Source organism: Petaurus breviceps, unplaced genomic scaffold (genome assembly GCF_028583685.1).
Source record: "Petaurus breviceps papuanus isolate PSGF00001 unplaced genomic scaffold, PetGlider_PUasm1.0 176, whole genome shotgun sequence".
Classification (NCBI taxonomy): domain Eukaryota; kingdom Metazoa; phylum Chordata; class Mammalia; order Diprotodontia; family Petauridae; genus Petaurus; species Petaurus breviceps.
This window is the reverse complement of record NW_027185771.1, coordinates 7395005-7401987: the sequence shown is the minus strand read 5'-3', so window position 1 is coordinate 7401987 and position 6983 is coordinate 7395005. Positions and strand designations below refer to the sequence as shown.

Genomic DNA, 6983 nt, shown 5'->3' with positions numbered 1-6983 from the left:
CTCTCTCTCTCTCTCTCTCTCTCTCTCTCTCTCTCTCTCTCTCTCTCTCTCTCTCTCCTCTCTGTCTCCCTCTCTCCTCTATGCCACTCTCCCCCCTCTTTCTCTCTTTTCCTCCCTCCCTCCTTCTCTCTCTCTCTTCAGGTTCCAAATTACTATTTCAAAGACTCAGTAAAGGCAAGAAAATAAGCCCTATTTTGTACATACTGATCATTTGCTAACTAGACAATCCTGAATTCCAGTGCCTTGATTACTTCTTGTTTATCCTGCACATAGCTTGCTTGTACATATTTGTCTGCTTGCTGTCTTCCTCATTAGACTGTAAGCTCCTGGAGGGCAGGGCCATCTTTTGCCTCTCTTTGTTTCCCCAGGGCTTAGCGCAATGCCTGGCATATTTTGTTGTTGTTTAGTCATTCAGTCATGTCTGACTCTTTGTGACCCTGTGGACCACAGCACACTGATGTGTCCATGGGATTTTCTTGGCAAAGATATCAGAATGGTTTACCATTTCCTTCTCCAGTAAGCCTGGCAGATAGCAGGTGCTTAAGAAATTTTTATTGATTGATTGAGAGTGCATGAATAGATATTCCCAAAGGCCATAGTGCCCTGAAAACTATTCATTAGGGAGCAGGTACTTAATTTTTTTTTCTTTCCGATATAACCTAGATGAACTTGAGGATTTAAATGAGCAGGGTGGGGAATAGGTGAGAAGCTGACTTGAGACTGGATTGAACAGCTAAATGCTGAGTAGAGAGAGAGAAAGCATTCATCAAGTGATCTGCCCAAGGTCATATGGTCAGTCAACAGCAGAGCCAAGATTTGAACCCAGATCTTTTGATTCCAAATCTCTCCATACTACACCAACTAACTCAGATACTTCAGACATCTCATGAATGTCTCATGAAATGTCTCAGCAAAACTGAGCAATTTTTGTCTTTGTTTATAACTTAGGCTGATAAAACACGGCTCCTGCACTCTGAGCCAAGGTAGAAAAGATGGCATACCTGTGGGAATGAGCTCAGATTGGAACCTGGCATTTTGCTCTGTGCATAAGCGCCTGCCGGCGGCTACTGGCTACAAAGGTAAGTGCTGGGTTATCTTTTTCTTATGAAGGAGCATTTCTTTGTACTATCGTATCACAGGATATGGCCAGCATGTTCCTGGCCATCCTTTTCTGAGGAATTCCTCTTAGGTCTTTGAATTACTGTTGTATCATAATGACTTCTGGTTTGAGCTACAATTATCTGTATGGGTGGGGACCTCAGGCTTGGTAAGGGTCCCCTGAGTTGAGTGACCCGTGTATATGGACGGATGTAAGAATGAACCAAGTTCAGGAATACATCAGAGGTTGTTGCTGAGATCAAGATGTCTGAAGTGCTGATTAGTTCTGGTGCCTTTGTTCTGACTATCTGAGAGATGGAATTAGTCAAGATATGTTGTAACTAGGTTCAAGTATTTGAAAGGTTTTCATTCTAGGTCTAATTCCTGGAAGAGAGGCTTGACTCATTTTATTGATCTCAGAGCTCAGAACCAGGAATAATGGATAGAGATTGAAAAGAAAAAAAAGTTAAGGTTTGATGCCAGGAAGAATTTTTCCTACCAAATAAGCTGTCAAAAGATGGCTTGGACTGTCTCAGAAGCACTCGGAAGTCTTTGAGCAGAACCTGGATTGGGTTGGTTGTAGCAGGACTTTTTTTTAGGAATTGGTTATTCCATTTGGTTGCTGAGGTCTCTCCCAACTGTAAAATTCTGGGATTCTGTGAATGAAGCATCCATTCAAGGAGAATTATGTTGAAAGGGCATTTCAGCCCATGAGGTGACTGCATGCATCAGTATCTAGGCCCGGCAATCAGAACTTCTTCCCCCTGAATGAAGGGAATACTTTTTCTGAGGCCCTTCCTTATAGAAACAATAGAGCAGGGAGCCAGGGTGCCACTGAGAGACTTTTTCAATGTGTTTGTGGTTAAGAGAGATAAAACCCAGGTTTCTAGAAAATGACTCCAAGATGGTGCATGCCAACAAAACTATTATTTCTTTCTGACCAAATGGGGTGGTGTCAAATCTTTGCAAATGGTCTAGTAATCCCCATCAGTAAATCATTTTTTGAACTCAGACTTCCAATTTATGATTTATTTAAAAATCAATGTACATAATTATATATACTCTTTTACTAATATATTATATACATTATAAAATGTGCACAGAATAGAAAGTTTAAAAGAATGAGAAAAAAATGAACAATACTTTTAAAATTTCTTTTACTAATGGTACAAAAAATTCCTTCCTGTTTTTGAGAGAAATGTGATTGAATATGTTTCATTATTTTAAAAGATACCTGTGCCTTGCAACATAAGAAGAGATTTTTAAACAGCCATTTTTCTTAGAATTAATTCTATCATTAATTTGATGATGGATGCAGTTAGTCATTTTTTAGATATTTTAAAAATCAGAGATACCCAACACAACAAAGAATAAGTGATAAAATCAGTTGACATGACAGCTTTTGGGGAGTTGTCCCATTTCTCTACATGTAGAATTTCATGATACCCAATTTAAAAAAAAAAAAAGCAAAAATGAAGTGCCGTTGATTTACATCAGCAAAGAGTTTTCAACGTAAATTCTTCCCTCTGTATGTAGTTCTATCTATTAGGCGGTGCCATACCTTGACATTCTATTCATATTTGAATATTTTAATTGTGTTCTTGTGTGAATTTGAGAAGAAGCAACAAAGCTAGCTTGGCCAGGCAGTGGAATGCAGTACAGACCCAAGGTAAGTGATGCATAATATTGGAAAGGGAGGCTGGTGTGAGGGTGTAAAGTCTTTGAATGTCCAACAGAAATGTGTCTATTTTATCCTTTGGTAAGTAGGGAGCCATTGGTGTTTATGGAGTAGGAGTGGGCCATGGTCAGACCTGCACTTTAAGAAAATCATTTGGCTGATGGACTGAAGCAGGGGGAGGCTTGAGAAGATTAATGGGATAGTCTTGATGAGATAGGGTGAGGGTCCAAACCAGGGGTGGTACTGTGGATGCTAGTGACACGGAGAAAGGGACCACAACACTGGGCAATTGGGGGTTTATATGGAGTTTGTGAAAATGAAGTCAAGGATGACATCAACATTGGAAACATTGGTGATAGGGAAGAATGGTCATGTCCTTAACAGAAACAGGAGAGTTCTGAAGAGGAGTGGACTTGGGTGGGGGAAAGATAATGTAATGAGAGCTGGAATATGAATTGTCTGTGAGCTTGGATTGAGAATAATGGCTGTGGGAGTCCCACACAGAAGCTGGTGGTGCAAGAACTTACACAATGGCATAAAAGAGGAATGGGGGAATATTGGGCTGTAACGAGTAAAGGGGAGGTGAAATTATGCTGGATAAAAGCCCTATTATTGACTTTAGCAAATAGGATAGGATGCAATCCACCTTGTTACCTTTCCATTGGCTGATCACACTTCCATTATGGTCCTGCCACTTTCCCCTTCATGTCATGCCCCTCCAGGGGACCATAACCCCAACTTTAGGGACCAAGTTTTGAAAGGAACTTCCCCTTTTCTAAACTAAATAAACTCCAAGCAAGACAAAACTGGCATATGGACATGATGTTTTCTCTTCTGCAATTTGGTCTTCAGAAATGTGTACATGGTGCAGAGAGAGTGAACCTCAGATTCAGGAAGACCCGGGTTCAAATCCTGCCTTTGACACATACTATGTGTGCAATGACTTGGAAATGTCATTGAATGTCTCAGTTCCCCCAAACACCTCTCTGAGATAATATTGAGGAAAGATGCTGCTCCTCATTCATAGAGTTTATTCATACCAATGAAATCATGGGGCCAGACCAAAAATAAAAATAATTACACCTCTATGGTATGCAAAGCATAGTGCTAAATGTTAGACCTGGAAGACTGAGCTTGGTTCAGATACGGAGGTTTGAGAAGTGAAGTGAATTATTCAAGGTAACTCAACCTATAAGGTTATAGGATCAATGATTTAGCTTGGAAATAACTGAGTCTAATCCATTGCACTCATTTTACAGAGAAGGAAACTGAGACCCAGAGAGATTAAGTAATTTCCCCAACTTCACACAGGGATTAATTTGAATCTAGGCCCTCAGATTCTAAATCTGGAATTTTCCCCTCTGTTCCTCACTGCTCTCCTTATTCCCAATCTTATATTTCCTTTTTACCACAATAGTAACAACGTCCATAGATTCATCTGTTTGCTGTAGCAATAAAAAAAAAAAATCTGAACCCTACCAAAGTAGTCATGCAGTGGAAAGCATGAACTTGGAGTCAGAAGACTTGAGATTAAATTCTGACCTTGACATTTATTAGCTGGGCAAGCGACTTTGTCCTACTGAGCCTCAGTTTCTACATCTGTAAAATGGGGATAGGATTTGCATTCCCTGCCTCCTAGGGCTTTCGCCAGAAAAATACATTGTAAGCTTTAAAATGCTATGGCAGTTGGAGCTGTGATTTAGGATCTGAATGTCCAGAGAATAATATTCTGGGAGTATATTATTCCCTGCCAAGGCAGTCAGTCCATCTGCCTCAAGGTTACTGTGTCTTGCTGTGAAACTCAGTGAGTACAGCCCCAACCTGCCAGAACGGGAATTTTCTTTAAGGGTGACAGAGGCCCTGTCTTTTCTTTTCTATCTGGGACAAATCCTGCCTCATTACTGGATGGTAGTTTCCCCTTGTTTCTTAAGGCTGTGGCCGCCATGTTTGACAATTGCCATCGTTAAAATTGATTGGGGCATATGGAAGCAGAGGGACTCCTCAGGGCATGTGTGCTCAGAAATAACTTATCATGGGTCCCATAATTTAAATAAAGCAGGAAGGGGACAGTGGCCTGCTAGAAGATCGATCTGCCCATGAAATGTTAAATGGTGGCTGTCATGGGGATGATTTGGTGCTGCTGCGACCTGGGTCATCCAAAGATTGATTATGCCTCATTCGTCTGTATTTTAATTATTTTTGTAAATTGGGTTGCTTGGTGTTCTGACATTGCACCCTCCTATACATGTCAAAAGAGGTTATAAAAACATAACAAATATGCCCCTAAGACAATCCCCAGAGTATGCACTTACAGAGAGAGAGAGAGAGAGAGAGAGAGAGAGAGAGAGAGAGAGAGAGAGAGAGAGAGAGAGAGAGAGAGAGAGAGAGAGAGAGAGAGAGAGAGAGAGAGCGAGAGAGAGAGAGAGAGAGAGAGAGAGAGAGAGAGAGAGGTGGGGGGCTAGGAGTAAAGCAGTAAAGTACAGTGGATGGTCTAGTCCTGAGATTGGGATTTAGGGTCCAAGTCTACCACTAACTAGTTGTGTGACCTTGGATAAATCACTTTTCCCTTCTGGGACTCAGTTTCCACAGCTGTAAAATGAGGAATCCTGCCTTTGAATACTGACTGTGTGACCTTGGAAAAGTCATTGAATGTCTCAGTTCTCCCAAACACCTCTCTAAGATAATGTTGAGGAAAGATGCTGCTCTGCATTCATAGGGTTTATTCATACCGATGAAATCATAGGGCCAGACCAAGAATAAAAATAATTACACCTCTATGGTATGCAAAGCATAGTGCTAAATGTTAGACCTGGAAGACTGAGCTTGGTTCAGATACGGAGGTTTGAGAAGTAAAGTGAATTATTCAAGGTAACTCAGCCTATAAGGTTATAGGATCAATGATTTAGCTCGGAAATAACTGAGTCTAATCCATTGCACTCATTTTACAGAGAAGGAAATTGGGTCCCAGAGAGATTAAGTAATTTCCCCAATTTTACACAGGGATTAATTTGAACCCAGGCCCTCAGATTCTAAATCTAGAATTTTCCCCTCTGTTCCTCACTGCTCCCCTTATTCCCAATCTGATATTTCCTTTTTACCACAATAGTAACAACATCCACGGATTCATCTGTTTGCTATAGCAATAATAAAAAAAAAAAAAATCTGACTTAAAGTCCCTGTGGCCCCTCCCAGCTCTCTCAGGCCACATGATGACTTTGTGATGCAAAATGTATATCAAAGTTCCAGTCACTCGGCATCAGGGGAAAAGCTGTACATTTGGAGTCAGAAACATTGGCGGAGGTGCAGATTCTGTTTCAGAGGGCGGCAAGCTTGTGATTCTGCACTCTGGCTCTCCAAATTTCGTCTCCTCATCGATAGGATGGGTTTGATAATAATTATGGTGCCTACCTATGTCAGTCCATGTTCTTCCAACGTTTAGGGAAAGGGATTATTTGGCAGCAATAGTAGGAAAATACACTGCAGGGTTCAAATTAATCCCCGTGGGAGGTTGAGGAAATTACTTAATCTCTCTGGGTCTCAGTTTCCTTCTCTGTAAAATGAGTGCCTTGAGTTAGATTCTGGTATTTTTCCAAGCTAAATCTTTGATTCTGTGACCTCATAGGCCATTTGGGCCCTATTAGCTGCATAGCCATACATGAGCTCCAGAATGCCTAACTTGGAGCATATATGTAACTGGTTTGTCCAATTGAGAGGACTCCATGCCTTAGGAGTCAAAGATGAGAACTAAGACTCACAGTGTCTCTCATCCACACTACCCATCCCGTAATAGTCTTCCAGGAAGAAGTGTTGATAAAGATAGTCATTAACTTGTTCCTAACAAACATTTGTTGAAACGTATTGGGTTAGCACCTTAGGGTGACTCATTCCCAGAAATATGTTGTTGTCCTGACTTCATATTAGCCGGGATCTGCCTCATGCAATGATCCTAGACCGATGACGAGAATTAAGATTCTCTTTCACTTTGTCATGGGCAGTCACATGTGTATATGTGTGTATATGAATATGTATATAAATATATGTCTTAATATTGGTGAATAACATATGTATCTATCAATATACATACATATCTAAATCTATATATAAATATAATAAATAATTGTTATATATAATATATTATATAAGTATTGGCATCACCTAATTGTAATGTAATGCCAAAAGAAGGCAACTTCCCAGGTTCAAAATACCA

The 6983-nt window shown here is 40.5% G+C and overlaps 1 protein-coding gene across 2 annotated transcripts in view; it reads left to right on the top strand.

Annotated features, from left to right (window-relative positions):
* Positions 1–6983, top strand: part of ZNF469 (zinc finger protein 469) — a 745539-nt gene that overhangs the window by 306731 nt on the left and 431825 nt on the right. For both annotated transcript variants that reach the window (XR_011167866.1, XM_069085577.1), the window contains one exon: positions 949–1079. The gene's annotated coding sequence lies outside the window, so the exon portion shown is untranslated. The remainder of the gene's footprint in view (positions 1–948; positions 1080–6983) is intronic.